This window comes from Pelobates fuscus, chromosome 13, assembly GCF_036172605.1.
Source record: "Pelobates fuscus isolate aPelFus1 chromosome 13, aPelFus1.pri, whole genome shotgun sequence".
Taxonomy (NCBI): Eukaryota; Metazoa; Chordata; class Amphibia; order Anura; family Pelobatidae; genus Pelobates; species Pelobates fuscus.
In genome coordinates this window covers 43,686,710-43,706,453 of record NC_086329.1, presented here as the reverse complement: position 1 = coordinate 43,706,453, position 19,744 = coordinate 43,686,710, and the positions used below count along the sequence as shown (strand labels likewise).

General features: G+C 43.1%; 1 protein-coding gene across 2 annotated transcripts in view; it reads right to left on the bottom strand.

The window, feature by feature from the left end:
- FOXN3 (forkhead box N3) overlaps positions 1-19,744 on the bottom strand; it is a 220,076-nt gene that overhangs the window by 117,307 nt on the left and 83,025 nt on the right. Inside the window, exon 1 of one of the 2 annotated variants that reach the window (XM_063440081.1) lies at positions 11,095-11,151. The exons of the other annotated variant lie outside the window; for it this stretch is intronic. The gene's annotated coding sequence lies outside the window, so the exon portion shown is untranslated. Of the gene's footprint in view, positions 1-11,094; positions 11,152-19,744 lie in introns of those variants that run through there. 2 annotated transcript variants of the gene reach the window in all.

Genomic DNA, 19,744 nt, shown 5'->3' with positions numbered 1-19,744 from the left:
ATCATTCTCGGCTGCCCTCCTTCCACACCTTGCCTCGCTCTAAAACTCGCTACTCCAAGGAGAGGCTCTGCCTGATGACATGCTGCGGTCAAACATCAGCCTAATTCCGAAACCAAACAAGACACTCGCCGTCCCAGGCCACTATAGACCGATATCCCTCCTCAACGTAGACATCAAAATATTCACAAAACTCCTGGCGAACCGCATCCAACACTCCCTACCCAAATTAATCCACCCCGACCAGGTGGGATTTATCCCATCGAGACAGGCCAATGATAATACCAGACGCACTCTAGATCTCATATGGGTAGCAACACACCGGAAGATCCCGACCCTTCTCCTGTCCATGGATGCCGAAAAGGCATTTGATCGCCTCCTCTGGCCCTTCCTATTTACCACCCTCAAAAAATTTGGATTCCCCGACCCTCTGATAGAGGCGCTGTCTTTCCTCTATAACAACCCAACGGCCACCCTCCTTATACCCAACTCCATCCCAACATCAATTACGATTAAAAATGGTACCAGACAGGGCTGCCCTCTCTCCCCGCTCCTCTTCGCCCTCTCCCTTTAACCCCTCCTGCAAAAAATACGCGATTCCCCATTAATCACCGGTCTCACTGTGAGACAAAACGAATACAAAATATCAGCCTATGTCGACGATATCCTCCTCACACTTACAAACCCTCTCCAATCCATACCTCCCCTACTGGCACTACTGGACAAGTACGCTGCAGTCTCGGGGTACAAATTAAACCTAGACAAAACGGAATCACTCCCAATCGGGATCCCAGAGCATGACCTGAATGACCTACGACGCTCACACCCATTTAAGTATAACGACACCAGCATCCCGTACCTCGGCATACTCCTACCGGCTAACCCTGACTCCACATACGAATTAAACTACCCCCCCTTAATCCACCAAGCCTATACAGACCTCCAGACCTGGAACACCATGCCTATCTCATGGATGGGGAGGATAGCCTCCATTAAAATGAACTTAGTCCCCAGATTCCTGTACCTATTTCAGACCCTACCCCTATCTCCCGAAAGGACTTCAAAGCACTTCAGACGAAAATCGACAATTTAATTTGGTCTAACAAAAAACCCAGAATAAAGAGATACACAATGTACAAAACCACGAAAACAGGTGGACTGGAGCTCCCCAACTTCCTACACTATTTCCAGGCGGCCCATTTGACACAAATACAACACCTACACGCTCCCCCAGGACTTAAATTATGGGTAGACCTCGAACATGATCTGTTGGGTAGGGACCACCCCTCACTGCTCCTCTGGGTTCCCAAACAATCCGGACCCGCCACTCCACAAACGTCCCCAGCCCTCAATACCTCTTTTCAGGTATGGTATAAGAACATACCAAACACCCGACTTGTCAACTCCCCCTCACCCCTAACCCCAATCCTACGAAACAAACAATTCCCTCCCGGGATGAATCCCCGAGACTTCGCACATTTCGAAGACAACAAACTCTACCGTTTCTACCACTTCTTTCGATCCAATCAGCTGCTCCAATTCCCAGATCTGCCAGGGCACACACCGCTGAACACCTTTGACCACTTCCGGTACCTCCAGATCCGCAGCTTCCTACAACACCCCCTCCACGGCCACCGCTACCCTGACCCAATTCGAACGAGACTGCTTACACACTCCGATACGCAAAGGCCAAATCTCCTTTATCTACCTCCAACTAAACTCCTCCCCGACAGAAGCACTCGCATACACCAAAGCGTGGGAAAGGGACATCGGCCCCCCCCAATGACCCGTCAGACCGGTTGGCAATATGGGATGCGACTGCATCCCTTACCATATGCGTTAAACATAGGGAACAGGCCTATAAAACGCTCCTCCGATGGTACCTGACGCCCCTACGTATGAAGCAAATGAAATGCTCGACCACTGACGATTGCTGGAAGGGCTGCGGGTCGCAGGGCACCTACATACACGCCTGGTGGCACTGCCCACACATCACACAACTCTGGGCGAAAGTCGCAGACCTAACATCAGCTCTCCTCCACACTGAGATTCCTCTAGACCCGTGGGTCTGGCTACTATCCAAACCCCATTCCCCCCTACTTAGGGCACAAAACAAACTACTCGACAAAATCGCTTTGGCCACGCGGCGCACAATAGCCGAACAATGGGGCAACAAACACATACCCACCCTGGACACGGCTATCAAGAAAATAGAGGAAGCCAGGGAAATGGACAATCTCTCGGCCCTACTTCACGACACAACCCACCACCACAACAAAATATGGGACCCCTGGATCATATATAGGCTGACCCACCCCTAAATCCTCCCAACTCCTAAAGACATCAGCCGCTCCGCTCCGCTCCCCTCCTCTACGACCCCTCCAAGATACCACCTCTCCGACCTCCCCTAACCCCCACACCTCCCATGCGTCTTCGCCAGACCACTGGCAATCGAATCACCAATATTATTCCCAACCCAAACTGACACTTCAACCCCTACCTCACACAACTGATGATTCCCAAATGGAAACAACGGTAACATGCCCCCCCCCACGACACTGACCCCTCACTACTCGAAACCTACAAAGGGCCAACACCCCCACGCCCCTCTCCCCCTAACTCTCACCACAGGGCCCACACCTTCCTGGACGGGCTCCTGACCCGAAACGACCACCACAGGTCACTGACTCCGACAGCTCATGGCCCATCCACCGCGACCAATCCCGCACCAAACCGTGAGGAACTGGCCTCATGGAGACCACAGAGATCCACAAACGGAAACGAAACCCCTCCATCTTCCAACTACCCTACCCACCTCTGTAACCCCCCCAGACACACAGGGTACTAACCTAAATACACAACCACTGAATGACAGCCCGTCTCCGTGACATCCTCGCGACCAACAGACAACATCAGCAAAAGAGACTATCGCTAAAGGACATCTGATACGCGAACCATGGCTGTCCCAGTCTTTTTATCCCCTACTCAGAAAAGCCAAATCTTAACTCACCCAAATATAAGAATTGTACTTGTACCCCTCCCCTCTTTTTTATTCTGTATCCCACATTAACAGTTAAAAAACTTGAAAATAAAGAATTTTGAAAAAAAACTTGGGTATGCATTTTTATCATTTTACCATTATTCTTTCTCTTATTTGTTCCTTCTCATCTCTGTTTTTGTCTCTGTCTTTTTCCATGTTATGAGTTTTTATGTCAAAATAATTTCCAAATCTGCCTAATTCTGATTTATATGTGTCTCGTTCTGTGTCTTATGCCTCATTGTTTATATCTCTGCATTTAAACTTCACACCATGTATCTGTCTATCTATAAGAGTTATTCACTAAAGTGAGAATTGATGGTAATTCAAAGTGAATTTCAAAATTTTGGCTAAAATGGATAAATCAGATTTAAAAAAAACATATGTATATGTTTTTAGTTTGGCTATTTTGGGCTTAATTACAACCCTGACAAGCGAAGTGTGGATCTAGGTTTGCACACATTCCCACCGTACTATAGCTTATATAAGGATCTGTGAGTCTAGCGGGCTAACTCGGTCCTCGGTCATATATCTGACATCCGTGCACTTAGGCCTCCTCCCACTCTGGGTTACAAAATTGTAGCTGTGTGCATTTGAGGTTTCTCCACCAAGTGAAGACATAAGCGGAGGCAGAGGGAATGGAAAGTGGGACTTTATTCAATATATATTTCATTTTGCATCCCATGAGGTAAGAATGGGGAGGGAGTAAATGGATTAAAGAAAGAGGTGCTAATTGTCACAATGATCATGTTATGCAAGAACAGACACAAAGACGGTTTTACAGTGGCGTCAGAAGCATTCACAGAGATAATTTATCATTTTGGCAAAAGATGTATTCCCTCGTGTGGCTATTGTTCAGTTATTTCCATATGTATATGCCAGATAATTAATCACTTGGGCAAAAAAATAGATTTTTTTTTGCTGACCCTTCATAATCCTAATCCAGCCATGTGGCCTGCTAAAAATGGTTATCCATTCAGACTCATTATATATGCTATGTAGTAAACAAAGATTATGTTGTACTAAGCAAGAGGGCAAGGTCTGAAGTTACAGGGAGGAGGGCTGCAATATAAAGTGAGTAAACACGGTGTTAAGAGAACAGTTGCTTAACATGAATTGTAACAGAATGTTGTTTACTTATTTCCTGTAGTAAATGGGGCATCTGTACTGCTAATAGCCGCGCGAGTGGGGGCTATGAAACTGAACGGGTGACCTATTGCCCACCTTGCCCTCACCCCTGAGCGGTGGGTGGGGGCCCTAAATAACAATAAGAGGGGGGGACCTATTGTCCTCCCCGGCCCCCACCCACTCCTTAAATTACAATAAGGGGGGGACCTATTGTCCTCCGTCCCGGCCCCTACCCCTGAGCGGTGGTTTAGGCTCAGAGCGATCTGATTGGTTGGTTTCAGCCAACCAATCAGTGCTCTGACAGGTAAATGAAGATACTGACAGGTGAGTCTCTAAATGTAGAGTGCTCTGTGTCATTTTACACAGCGTGGGAAAGTTCTTTGGAATTTTCCCATGCGGTGTAATTTGACTCATAACTCTCTGGTTGTTTGATGGTAACCAATCAGAGTGTTGTTAGGAGTCAAATTACACAGCATTGGAGTGCTGTGACAGGTAAATGTAGAGACTTACATGTCAGTCTCTCTATTTACCTGTCTGAACACTCTGATTGGTTGGCTTAAACCAACCAATCAGAGCGCTCTGAGCCTAATTGCAGGTCGTGGGAAGGCTTTATAAGCCTTTCCCTGCCCTGCGGAGCTCATTCTGCACGGTGCTCCATGGGTGAAGATGGATTATTTATTGGCGGCAAGTTTTTTGTTTTTTCATATATTTTTTTCTTTTACGCTCGGGTTTTTTATTTTATTTTCAAAGTGCGACGGGTATTATGGACTTTTATTATTTTACAAGTATTTAGTTCTCTTGTTCCTCCCTCACTATGTTTAAGGTGAGGGGGGTAGGTAGGGGTTAATTAGTTGTTTTCTGGGTGGGGGGGTTGACTAGGGACTTGGGGACCCCAGTCACCTGGGGGGGTTTAACCCCTTAAGGACCAAACTTCTGGAATAAAAGGGAATCATGAAATGTCACACATGTCATGTGTCCTTAAGGGGTTAACATGTTAATATAGGGCCACCATCTGCCGCTCATGGGTGAGGGCCAGGGGGAGGACAATAGGTCCCCCCCAACATTTTTATTTAGGGCCCCACCCGCAGCTCAGGGGTGGGGGCAGGACAATAGGTCCCCCCCTTATTGTTATTTAGGTCCCCTCCTGACGCTCAGGGGTGGAGGCCGAGGGGTGAGGACAATAGGCCCTACCCTTCTTATAATTTAGGGCACCCACCCGCTACTCATGGGTGTGGGCCGAGGACGACGACGATAGGTCCCCCCATTTTCATATTGGGCCCCCACCCGCCGCTCAGGGATGGGGGCCGAGGGGGACAATAGGTCCCCCGTTCAGTTTAATAGCCCCCCTCGCGTGGCACAGGTTGGGGGTTTTGTTTTGTTTTTCACTGTTGACTAGACATTCATACTAGGCAGTATAGCGAGTAGGGGCCGAATTTACTAATACTAAGTAATCTTTACTTAGTATTAGTAAATTGGCTGAAAGACCAATTTAGGTCTTTTAGCCTTTTGGTGAATAGCTCCCTAATACGGTGGTAATTAGGGAGTTATATACTAAGCAGCTGCACGAATAGGATCAGAGTTTTATTCATTCGAATAAAATTCCGATACGAACAAAGTCCCGAATTGCGTCTTAACATGAATGAACAAGCTGTTCTCATTCTGTTAGGGCGAAATTAGGTAGTTTCGCCGGCGTTCTGTCTAAGTGACAGGACGTTCGGGAATACTGACAGGAAGCATCGCAAGATCACAGAGGAAAGGTGAGAAATGTGGAGAAATAAAGCACACTTTGTTCCTCCGCTGGTCCTAGATTAACAGTCGCAAGAAACCTCCATAAGACAAAGTAGTCCCTATTTTGTCTTATGTTTTAAAGTACTAGAGCAGACAGGAATAAAAAGGAACAGATCCTGACAGAGGGAGAGAAGAGGAATTGATTAAAGAAAGATAAGTTTGGCATGTCAGTGCCGCTTTAAGAGTCCAATGTCTAGATGTCAGGGTCCAAATTTATATATTTTCTAGCAAAACTGCTAGTGCGATGAATAGATAGATATTGAAGCTCTTTTAAAAGAGCTATAGTTGATTATATCATGACAGGTTCCCTTTAACAAATGTGTGACAAATGTGTGATTGTCTGAAAACTAAAATTACTTAACACATCTATTCTGGAATATTGCACCTTCATTTTGGCTTACCGTCAATCATTGTTATTGTTAGAAGCACAGCCCTTTGTACATGGCAGCCAGCATTAGAGAGCTAAAGAAACAGAAACTCAGATTCTCCTCCTCATTTGCATTGTATGCCCTTGCTATGCCTCGACTTAACTGCATCATGATATCGACTGCCAAAGTCATTAAAAGAGTGCTCAGCATCCTACAAAAAATGTTGAACAGTGTTCAATTTCAATGTTCTAATTTTGACAGTGTACTAAAAGCATATTATGTAACTGCAACATTCTCCATGTGGAAGTAGTAAAGAAGAACCCAGTAAAGGAACTTTGTTTATCACTGCGCTTTAATTGTTTGTAGGGGTTCATAAATTTAGAGAACTAGGTGAGCCAGCTCGGTCATATTTATCGATAGAACTTAGAACATGCATCTGTAGGTACGGACGATAGAATTACAAATCTCTAGACAAATGGCAAACTGAAATACATCACCAGGAGGAATGATACATAAACTGTCTCAATATTGACAAATTGTCACCAATAATTCAGCAACTGATCTTGAAATATTACAGGAAGTGGCAAGTATAATGAAAGCGATAATGATATAGCATTTATTATAATTACAGTTTATTTATAAAGTTCAAATTCCTCAACAATGTAAAACGGAAAGAATATGAAAAATTGGTATTTAGGAATGGACAGAGACATACTACAAGACCTGCACCACTTGTTATTTGTGACAACAAACCCGGAGTGTACATGGGGCACTACTTGATTTTACTTGACAATGGCTAGCAGGAACACAGAATACAATATACATTTCGGTTAACGCAGTGACTTTCATCAGGATCACTGTAAGACTGTCCACTTCTGAGACCACTGTGGGAGACAATCTTATGCCATGATTGTCAGCCAATGTCCTAATAATGAGGCAGCCAAACATTAGTCATTGATTGGCCCACAAACTTAAGTTGTCCACAAACCTGGCAAAGGTATACATTTGGGTATTGGTGTACTCGGAAGATATAGTAGAATATAAAAATTTGTGGTCTTTACAGTAGCAGGACACATATCATTTGTGAAATTTGACAGAGGATGGTGATAAAATGGTTAAATCACATTACTATACAAAAATATATATGTGTGTATCTATGTGACTGCTATTAAAAGGAAACTCTAAGCATCAAAACAACTTAATTTAGCAGTTTTAGTGTATAGAGCAGGGGTAGGCAACAATCTCAGCACTCCAGATGTTACGGACTACATCTTCCAAAACGTTCTTACAGCCATGATGCTGGCAAAGCATCACAGGAGATGTAGTCCACAACGTCTGGTGTGCCGAAGATTGCCTACCCCTGGTATAGATCATGCCTCTGCGATATTACTGCTCAATCATACCTCCCAATTTTCCATATTTAGAATACATGATACATACACCAAAACCACTCCATTAAGTTAAAATGATTTTGATGTCTTTAAAGCTAAAGTCTCAGCATGCAGAATATTTCAAAGGTTAAGGTCTAAAGCCCCCCTGTCACATTTGGGGGACTTTAGAGGTGACATTGCTGCTTGGAGTGCAGTAGCCGGAGGTGTAGCTCTGGTGGCTTATGCTTACCTGATGCCATTCCGCGCCGGCACCACTATCTTCTTTCCTCAGGTCCAGATGTTCAATTCACCAGGAGCCCACATCAGTGCTGTACTCTCGCGCATGCACAGGTGCACACAATAAATGTCTATAGAGGATCCTCCACAGATGTTATATGACCATGAGCAAAATAATGCCTTATTCCCACGACCGTTGCGAGAGGGGTATATTGGTAGCTCCACCTTTTTTCAAGTTTTTAGACCTAACTTATGATATCAGACGCCCTCAGCCAATCAACGCCTCTTTCAGAGAGATTTCAGAAGCAGGATGCTGCCGGAGGGAGTGGACATCGCCGCTGGAGACAACTTTATGGTTAAACCATTTGAGATGTCCCTCGGTGCTGGCTCCTTCTCCACCTCCTCTGACATCAATGCCGAGGGGGAACCTAATATGCATGCGCGGTGAGGATTGCTCGCACATTAGGCCTTTCCCACAGGAAAGCATTAAATCATCAAAGCATGAGGACGTCCAGTGTCGTTTTACAGAGTCAGACTCTGTGAAAATCCAGGAAGCACCTCTAGTAGCAGTCTGGTAGACAGCCACTAGATGCGAATCTAACCATGCAATGTATACGATTGTATGATTAAAGGGGCATTTGGCAGGGACACTACACACAGTCCACTTCAAATACATTCTTCATTCAGATACAAACTGGGTGAAATTGCTGCCATCACCTTAGAATGATAGCCCAATCCCTCATCAATTAAAGCTTGCACTGCCGGTAGTACTAGGAACATGCGGACCACAGAGGTTGACATCAGAGATGTGAAGGCACCAAGATCGGCGCAACCCTAAGGTTTATATGTAGGCCCTAATATAGGCCTTAAGGCAAAATGCGCCCTTGATGGCTCATGTAGATAGTGCTGCTTTACTTCATGGGCCGATAGTGGAGAGCTTTGATTTCCCTTACCAGCCCAGTGCACTTATTCCATGGGGCCCCAGAGACCTTCTGCTTTCACCAAATAAAATTGCTTTAAGCAAATACGCAACTAAAGTAAGAGGAAAGCTGCGGCGCTACTAGAGTAGATGTCTCATGTTGTCATCTTCTCATGGACCTCCTCACATACGCGGCCACAGACACCTGGGGAGGCTGCAATTTGTGTCAAACGATTTGAAAAGATTTGACACAGATCCCAGGTATGGCATCAGTAGTCTTTTATAACCATAACCACTTCATTGTAATAGTTATGGTTACTTGGAGGCCAACTTTAATTAATTAATCCATATCTTAATAGTAGTCTTTTTTTTCCCTTCCAGAGTCTCAGTACTGGGAATGATATAAACGGTGAACACTGTGAAAAGTTATATACATTGAATTTGAAATGTCACTCATCCGCCACATCACTGGTGGGAATTGGAAATATTATTCATTATTCATGGCTATTTTGGCCTAAAATATCTACAATTCATTTAAAAACCTCACTTTAAAGTTCCCAACAAATCACACATTGGAGGTAAACCATGTAGGGTTTATTGATTAAACATCTAAATATAGACAATTGCAAAATAAGTGTACATTGTTTTTTATCTCTATTTATAGCTTAATCCACAAAATAAATGTCTAGACCAAGAATATGTGACATATGATCGCATTAATAACACAACTAGGGCATACCTCCCAAAACGCCCAGACAGGCACTCCTTAAGATGTGACCAATGGGATCTGGGGCCTGATTATTAGGGAACATTTTAGGCGACTTCAAAAATCAGTGGAAAGCCACTTACGCAACGGAAAGAGTGTTTTAGAGGAAGACCACAGTATTTGATCTACAAACACCGAACAGTATACGTTTAATGGCATATATCTATGAGTTTTATTGCTATGGAGCTCTGTGACACACTCAGAAACACCAACAATTCTCACACCTCCTTCACATTTTTTTTAAGGGATTTGTACTGAAGAAGGACTGTCCCACCTAAACAGGGACACTTGTCATATGTGCTTAATGTCTAGATAGTATGTTAAAAATGTAACTGGGTATTAACCATTTTAGTGCTAAAAAGAGAAAGGACGTCTCATGGCAAGGTTAACCCTAAGTTGCCAAAGATGTGTTGTTGCCATCCATTCTGAAGAAGGACACATTAGCCTTTGTAACTACACAAAGGAGGGAATATCCCTTTGTGAATATGAAAGGGATCCCCACTGTCCACTGTTCAGGTTATGAATGGATTGATCGTCAATGACTTGCCCACAGATTTAAAGGTCCAGTATTGCCTATCAACGAGAGCTTTTTACAGAGCGGCATTGGATTTTTACGGAGAGTACATTTCCCTTACAGCAGTGATGACAAGCTGTTTGGGGTGCAAAGTGTGATCATCACTGCCCTAAGGGCTAAGATGTCTTATCCCCCAGTCCCAGATTGTGTATTTCAGCACAGCTCAGGACAGGTGGTCTGAAAACAGAATTGGAGAGCGCAGTGCCCTCTCTGAGTGCTGTATGTGAGGATTTCCCTGGGATTTGCACTGAACAGCTGGTCAGATATCACTTCACACAGGAGAAATCAGGCGGACTCTTTAACTGTACTGGAGTCAAAGCTAAAATAAATCCCTTTTGCAGCACGATAATAACCCAGCACTGTACTCTCAGCAATCAGGAGAGCAAGCAATGGGTAAAAAAACAACAAGTTCACACGGCAGAGAACAAGACATCACTGTGATCCTTTCTGTGACATGAAGCCTCATTGTGCACATCCAAGGATGAGCCTCTCCATAAAAGCACACAGATAAATGCAAAGAGCACAGGACATATCATTTGTACACAGATGGATGGCTCGGGTTTGCAACAATACCTTGGAATTTACAGAAAGGGGGGGAAAAAGAAAAGAAAAAAAAAGAAAAATAGAGATATATGTATGTATTCATCTTAAAATAAAACCAGCCATTCACAGTCTAGCCGCCTGCACTAGCAACGAGCATCTGAAGGGTTAAATCTCCCTTTCATGCCTCCTGCCAGTTAATCTTTGCCTTGAGTGCCAAGTATTGCATGTAATGATATATTTAGCACCCAAGCGGTGGTAACAAACCTGCAAGTTTGAGGTTCGACTGGCAAATGAGCCGTGCAGTTCCCACTGCCTCCTGTCCGTTTAATGATCCCAAACTCGATTTAAGGAATGATTTTCCACTTACCCAGTGCAGTGGGTGCTTCTGCCTGTCCGGTGCTGCGATACCCAAACCTTCCCAGCTAATGTATCTGCAAGTGTGTCATGCAGCCTGTCCAGAGCTTGTACGTAGCTGTTACCATGGAAACAAACACAGCGAGGGTAGAGTGCCAGGCTGTGTTAATTCCATCACCCATGAACCCCAGGGGAACACCAACATATCCATCTCTAGCCTTCCTCTCGCTGCTTTAGAGAAGCTCCCATTATCAATGGAAAAGCTCAATACGGACGCCGTCTGCGGACGGAGGAGACGAGGAGATGAATGGAGGGGGGCTGCCCTGCACTCATGCCTGGGGATTGCCTTCTAGTTCCGGGCTGGAGCCAAGCCTAGGGCCCCCCCAGGGGAGGATTTAACAGCGGATGCTAGAGGGGCTGCAATGTCTGCAGCACACACTCGACACTCCCCTGCTAAGGAGGAGGAAGACTGAACTGCAATGTAACCAGGCGGAGAAGGGGTTAATGCTGGCATCAAAGAAGGGGGAGTTTGTGATGCTGGGAGTTGCAGAATTAAAGGAAGAGATGTTAAAATAATGTGAATGGACCAGGCTGTTTTAACATGAGCAATTAGTGAAAAGTTCCTTCTCCCAGTCTTCTACTGTGATGTATGGTGTGATATCTAGACCCAGTGGACGTAATTGGGGGCTATCAAATCCAAAAAAGATTTCAGACAGTCAGAGACAACGTGCAGGGTTGCCAGACCCACACGTTATATTCCGGAGAGATTACCACTTCCGCATGCTATATACACCAGGAGAGAAAAATTAGGGATTCAATGTATATGCCCTGAAATACTGAATGGCAGCACTTTACATGCACTGCCCACCAGTACGTAGAAGTGACATGTATACAGGAAAACATGTTCGGTCTTGCATCCCTAGGTGAAAACAAGAATTATTATGGAGATTTTTAATTTTTTTTTACTTTTACATGCAAGGAACCGACTCACTACGGGGTTATTGTAATCATCCCGTTTAGCGTAAAACATTCATCTGATACTGAATGTATTAAAAGTATTAAAATATTATTTTTTCCCCAAACACACACATACAGGATGCATCATAAATAAAAATATATGAATCTATAAGCAGCCGTTTTTCAGACAAGTAGAACCCCCTACATGCTATATAATAATCAAAGGAAGGAGTGCAGGGGTTTAACCCTTAGAGAACCAGGGCTGTGGGATATGTCTTGTTTCACCTCCTCCTCTTAGTTGTCCATGACAGGGTTAATTCAGGTGAGAAACTCATCCTCATGTGTCATCAGATTTAACAACATTAATTATTTAGCAAGCCTACCCAGCAGTGAATTCTGCATTCTGTTTGGGTGTAATTAACCAGTAGGTGAAAGCATCAATCCTGTTACAGTGACTAGGAGAGGTTGGATCTGGGAATGGTATATATGACAACATATATAGTAGGTTATATGCTGTTCTTAGTTGGATTAAACCCCGTACAGTACCAGTGGTTTGACACATGGCAAAGCAAGAGATTTGCTTGCTCCCCTTGCTTTGTGGGCGGCATGTAGCAGGATGTCACAATGAAAAGGAAATTGTACACCCACAACAACTCAGACTTAATTACACTCACAGCAATACCGGTTTACACATCTAGTTAGTTTCCAACTTTAAAAAGTAATGGGAGTACACCATTTACCACAACAGGCCATGTTTACATTAAAGGGACACTATAGAAACTGTAACTGCTTTATCTCACTGAAGTCGAATTTCATGGTGCCATACTTTTATTTGGTGTTAAACTATTTCTAATGTTGTTATGATAAACGAGAGTCCTCAGCAGCCCATGATTGGGCTAATAAGAAAACATTAGCCTGAGCAGCAATGGGTGGCTGGGATTGGCTTAGAGTGTCAGCTGACCACTTTTAGCCTATCACAGTTGTCATTGCTGGTATGAATTGGTATCGCTAGAAGGAAGTGTGATCTTTACCATAGCCGTACCTCCAGCGATTGTGCTTGGCTGTGAGTGGCCAGGGACCTTCGTTCAGTGTTAAACTGCTCAAAAAGGATTTAACACTGAATGGAGAAACAGGGTCAAGGGGCTCCAAGCACTATAGACAATCCAATCAGAGTAAATGGTTAAAGTGTCTACAGTGTCCTTTTAAGAATATTTCTGTATTTTGCTGTGTTTGCTTTCCCCAAACCTGACTAGTCTCCCAGTCCCTGCCACTGAAAAATAACCTCCAAAGCACGATGCTACCACATCCATGCTACATCGTTGGGATGATATTATGAAGGTGATGTGCAGAGCCTGCTTTCCTCCAGACATGGCACTTTGAATTGAGGCCAAACAGTTCAGTCTTCAATTCATCAAACCAGAGAATCTTGTTTCTCTCAGCATCCTTTTTGGTGCTTCAAGCTGGCTTTCATGTGTATTGCAGTGAGGAGAGGCTTCCTTCTAGCCAGTCTGCTATAAAGACCAGGTGGGGTGTTGCAGGTATGGGTTTCTCCCACCGCCACACATTATCTCTGGAGCAAACCCAGAGTGACCATTGGGTTCTAGGTCATCTCTCTTACCAAGACCCTTCTCCCCAATTGCTCAATTTAACGAGGCAGCCAGCCTTAGGAAGAGCATTGGTTGTTCCAAACATATTCTATTTAAGAATCATGGAAGCAACTGTGCTGTTGGGAACCTCTAATGCAGTCAAATTTATTGTAGCCTTCCCCTGATCTGTGCCTTGTCACAATTCTCTCTATGAGCTCTGCAGGCAGTTCCCTTGACCTGGTGGATTGTTTTTTTGCTCTGATATTAATTTACAGCTTTATATATAGACAGGTGTGTGCCTTTCCAAATCAAGTCCAATCAACTTAATCTGCCACAGATGGACTCTAATCAAAGTGTAGAAACATCTCAAAGATAATCCACACAAATGGGATGAATCTGAATTGAATCTCAAATGGCATGGCAAAGGGTCTGAATACTTATGTTAATATGATTTCAGTTTTTTTTTCTTTTTAATAAATGTGCAAGATTTAAAAAAAATCTATTTTTATACATGTTAAGGGGAAGTTCAGAGTAGGGTTTGAGAGGTCAATAAAATGTTTTTTATTAATGAACCAATTGCAATGATACGACATACAATGAATGCTTTACATATGGAGATTTGTTTGACTAGGTACAGAGAGTCGGGATCTTTCGATTGCAATGTTACATTAGCTAACATTAGTGCACAAGCACTCGAATTTAGAATATTCTCCCTGAGCTGCTCAAAAGTACATCGTTTGTTCACGTACACCCGCTCCTTCAGATACTGCCACAGGAAGCTGAAAGGTCGGGTGAACGTGGCGGCCAATTAATCTGGGAATTTTTTTAAATCATCCAAAAAAAAGCAGTGGTCCTAAGAGAACGATTATGGCCCTTGCTGTATGGGCAGTAGCCCCGTACTGTTCAAACCACATTTCAGGACCATTTTCCACTACAGGACGTAAAATTTTTTCAATCATATCGCAAAATTTCATATAAATAAAATTCCACTATTTTTACTTCATGAAATTAAACGTAATTAATCTCCCAAGACTCAGTATATGTTCTGCAAAAAAAAATAAAAATAACTACTAACAAATATGTTATTTACCGGTTAGACCAGGGATAGGCAACCTTCAGCTCTCCAGATGTTGTGGACTACATCCCCCATAATGCTCTTACACACATAATGCTGGCAAAGCATCATGGGAGGTGTAGTCCAAAACATCTGCAGAGCCGAAGGTTGCCTATCCCTGGGTTAGACCCTACTCTAGATATTGACCCACCCTGTATATATTTATTTGTTGTAAATTAATTTGGCTGTAGCATTGTTTGGTGTGAAAAAAAAATGTTTTTGTTTTTTATTTATAGGAAAAGCTTATGGAACACACTCCTCATGCTGCCCAAATATATTTAGGGGACTTTAAGAACAGGATTTTGACATTTTTGCCATGAGAGTTGGGGATTCACTGGTACTATGGTGTGTTGGCATCATTATTGAGCTGGGGTACTGGGAATCCCTCGTAATATTAACCACGTCCCGTCGTTAGGGCGTGCTATGCTGTCCTACAAAATGAGGGCTTAAAGGGACTCTCCAGTGCCAGGAAAACAAGTCCCCTCTCCCTCCCACCTCTCATCCCCAGTTGCTGAAGGGGTGAAAACCCCTTCAGTGACTTACCAGAGGCAGCGACATGTCCCACGTTGCTGCTTCTTCCTCCACTCACGCTCCTCCCCTTCATCACGTCAGCCGGCAGGGGAGACTGATCCCGCCAGCTGGCGGGGAAGACCTAATGCGCAGACGCGGCAATGCCGCACAGGCGCATTAGACCTCTCCATAGGAAAGCATTTAAAAATGCTTTTCAATGCTTTCCTATGGGGATTTTAGCGACGCTGGAGATAACCTGTGCTATAGACCAGGAAGTGCCCTCTAGTGGCTGTCTAGTAGACAGCCACTAGAGGAGGAGTTAACCCTGCAAGGTAATTATTGCAGTTTATGAAAACTGCAATAATTACACTTGCAGGGTTAAGGGTAGTGGGAGTTGGCACTCAGACATCTCCAATGGGCAGAAGTGGTCTGGGTGCCTGGAGTGTCCCTTTAAAAATGGAATTAGGGCAGCATAGCATAGCACACAGTAATGATCTGGCCTTTCCTCCAGCCAGGATACTTACCCTGTGCTCCAATTGCAATCAGGGGATCTGCCTGAGAAACCAGGCAGTGACACCGTGATCACATGACTCAAACCGACTGGATTGGCTGCACGGTGACTGTCTGGGTTGACAGGCCTATCCCCCTATATATAATCCTCTAAAATCATACATATACATAATATTCATAGTATAAACATTGCAAGTTTAAATAAACTGAAATGTTTACATTGCAATACTTAGAAGTTCTAAGTTCTAGTTCTCATAATTTACAATTATGGTAGTGTAAACATTAGATGACTCTACAGGAAGTGTTTAGAAAAGCTCTGTAGGTCACATGCAAGGAGGTGTTACTAGGGCTGTACAAACAAAGTGATTTAACCCCTAAAGGGCAGACAATTGAGCAGTAAGACTGCAGGGGCATGCATTTTGTATCTCTTTAAATTTAAAATAAGATTATAAAAAGTAAAACTATTCCTGTTCATAAATGTTAAAAACAGAAGCATTAAAAATAAATTTCCATGTACATGGGAAACAAAACAAGAAGTTACTGGAAAATACTCAGATTAGGCATCTATCATTCCATATTGTGCCTAGTTGTTTAATTTAAGGTAAGCGTTTTCTATGTTACCTCTGGGATCCCCGAGCAGGTGTGATCATTAAATTACGATGCAAGCCTTAGAAAAGGCATCAGTCTATTCAGTTTGTAAAGAATTATAGTTAGTTTGGGTACAACAAACCTACCAGCAAATCAAACATTTTGCTGGCAGTTCGTTCTGCGGAAGGTGTTAGTAAATGTTAATGGGAACTCGCATAAACATACATTAATTAAATGCTGCTCTGTGCTTTGTATGACATTTGTTGATATATTGAATCTAGGAATAGGTATGGGTTGTCTGATTTTTTTATTTTCTAAAAAATAGGAGAACAACAATAAAATAAAGCAAACTAAAAGTAACAACTCAACTTTTGCAGCAGTATTAAACACAATATACAGCAAGGTAACATAAATTTAGCACTTAAAGGGACACTATAGGCACCCAGGCTATTTCAATCAGATGGTCTCATAGTGCATTTGCACTAGCCTCACAATGCTTTCATACGGAGAATCATTAGATTGGCCGACATTATTGATCTTGATGATCTCAGCTAAGAAACCAGGAACACCCACGGAGAGACCACGGCTAGAGCACACTAAAGCGTTCGGAAAACACGTTTGTATCCCGAACACTATAGTGTTCTTTAAGCCAACAAACTCTAGCTAGTTTCATTCTATGGCTCTTTCTTTATAGAAAACAAATGTATTCTTTGTAGGAGGGTTGGTAGTGCCACTTTAAGAACTTATCGACTTTTACAAAAGAGGATGCAAAAGGTCAATTTTACTGAAAAATATTAAAAACTAAAAAAATGAAGTTTGCATACAGAGCTTATTTTCCAGCATTATCAATTTTGGAAGATTAAATGGACACCCCAAAAACCTGAGCCTTTAAAGGGACACTCCAGGCACCCAGACCACTTCTGCCCATTGGAGTGGTCTGGTTGCCAACTCCCACTACCCTTAACCCTGCAACTGTAAATATTCAGTTTTCATAACTCCTCCTCTAGAGGGCACTTCCTGGTTTATAGCACAGGTTTTCTGTGCTATAGCGTCGCTGGACGTCCTCACGCTATTTTCAATGCTTTCCTATGGAGAGGTCTAATGCGCGTGCGCAATCGGTCCCCCCGCCGGATGACGTCGGCGGGGGAGGAGCGTGGGCGGACCCTAAACCAGCGCCCCTTCAGCAACATGGGATGGGGGGTGGGATGTTTTCCTGGCACTGGAGTGTCCCTTGAAACTGTGATTAGAAAGCACATCAAGCTGATAACCACTTAACCAGTATCAGGGGCATTCAATCCACACCACAGTTTGTGTAAATGGACAAGATTCTGTGAAAATGGGCACATTCCAGAAGGGCAAATCTCATATTTACTAACGCCAATTCTGGTTGAAATTTGGTTGACTCCACCAAATTTTACTCATTCCTTGGGAATAGTAGTACTATGTCTGATTTAAAACCAGCCCTTTTTTCATCCAAACCCTATACAAAAGTATAGGATTTGGAATATGTACAAATCACCGACATGTGAGTCCCACAAAGACTTTGCCCCGAAGGAGCTTTCAAGGTGGAAAAAAAAACTTTATACAGGTTTTCCCACGATTTAAAATCTGATTAGAGCACTCTGATTGGTTGACTTGTTAACAGACAAGTCTAATTTCTCTGAAACGGCATACTTAAATACTTATATGACTGTGTTGGAATTCCAACCCAGTCAAGAGAAATACAGAGACTTTGTCTCTGTATTTCTCCTCCGCCTGACTTTCTTTGTCACAAAGTGGACCCTAAGTGTCAATCACTGCAGTCATCATCAGTGATAGCTGCAGGGAAATGGCTGTGTCTATGGAGGCATGCGCGAGAGTACAGCAGTCACATCTGCGCCGAAGAGGACGGTGCCCGTGACGGACAGGTTTAGGTAAGTAAACTCAAATTTTACTGAATAACCCTATATACGTCCCATAAAACCCTTGAATAAAATATTGTCATCCTGATTGCCTGAGCCACTTCCTGGTATGAACAGAAAGTACCATAAAAGCTGAGAAACATCATTACAATCTTTTGTCTGTTTAAGTTATTTGTATATTTTGAACTCATCCAAATCACTTTAGCAGCTGCTAGAAAGTCACTTTTACATAACGGGATGTTCTCACTGAGGTTTTATAAAGCTTCCACAATCATCCATGCCATTTGGATGGGGTGGGTAGAAGCACTCTCGCAAATAAGATAGTAGAGCAAAAACATTCTTCTAAGAAAGGTCTAAAATGCTAAATAAAAAAGGTGTTGCATACCAATCGTGTATGTTCACAAGTTACCAGGGCGACAACCTCCTATTGTTTATTAACCTACTCGGCCTTAGAGACAAGTAGATTCCTGGCGACTTGGGCAGGGGGGCAGGGGGGGTAATGGGATTTTGTTTATACTGAAAAACATTTTGTGGCTGTTTCAGTGTCAAATTTGATCATGATTAAACTGATTGCGTGCAACATTATTCTTGTCTCAATGAAAACTGTTAAAAAATAAACAAAGTTGACCTTCAGGTTGAATTGTTTCTTACATTTATTTAATTCACCAGGCAGGATACCTGCAGCGTAAAACACCACCACCACCAGTTCCCTTTCCACATACAAGTTTTAAATTCATATTTGTGAATGCATTTGGCAACTTACTTGATAGTGCTGTGCACCAAAATGATGGACACATCTCTCATGTACCACTATGTGAAATGGACCAATCCAATACTTCTCACAAGGCCTCACACACAATTCTATGTGTGCGCTTGAACCCGACAAAGCTCTGGTCAAAGAGAACGGTCTATAGGACTTGCTGGTGCAATCCAAACAAACATGACACATTGGATAAATTGATAGATAATATGAAGACATTTGTAAGTGGCTGCCTGATTGAAAGGCAGGGGAACGTACCCAGAGTATGGATACAAAATAGCTCACAAACTAAAAAAACGTAACTGGTCTGACTATACACCATAATCACTTCAGCAATGTGGGTATGGTGCTTAGATTAACCTTATACTATAAATACACTCTTGGCAACACCAATCACCAATTTCCCTCTTCTCACACATACACATTCACCAATACAACACCAATTCACTTTCTACATAGATATCAGCACAAATCGATTTCAGGACTAATCCAGTTTCCACACAAAGGAAACTGCCTATTTTATCTGTATGTAGAACACATAATGCCATCACACATATTTTCTGTGCTCACAACCCTTCAAGCTTTGTTTATCACACACCCACCAACTCACTAAAACACAGTGACTGCCGGTCAGATACTCTTAAATGTGTGAAGCAAGGTTTATCAATTTGTATGCACTGTATCAGATGGAAACACGTGCCTTCTCACAATACTCCCCAACTGTATCTTCCACGCTG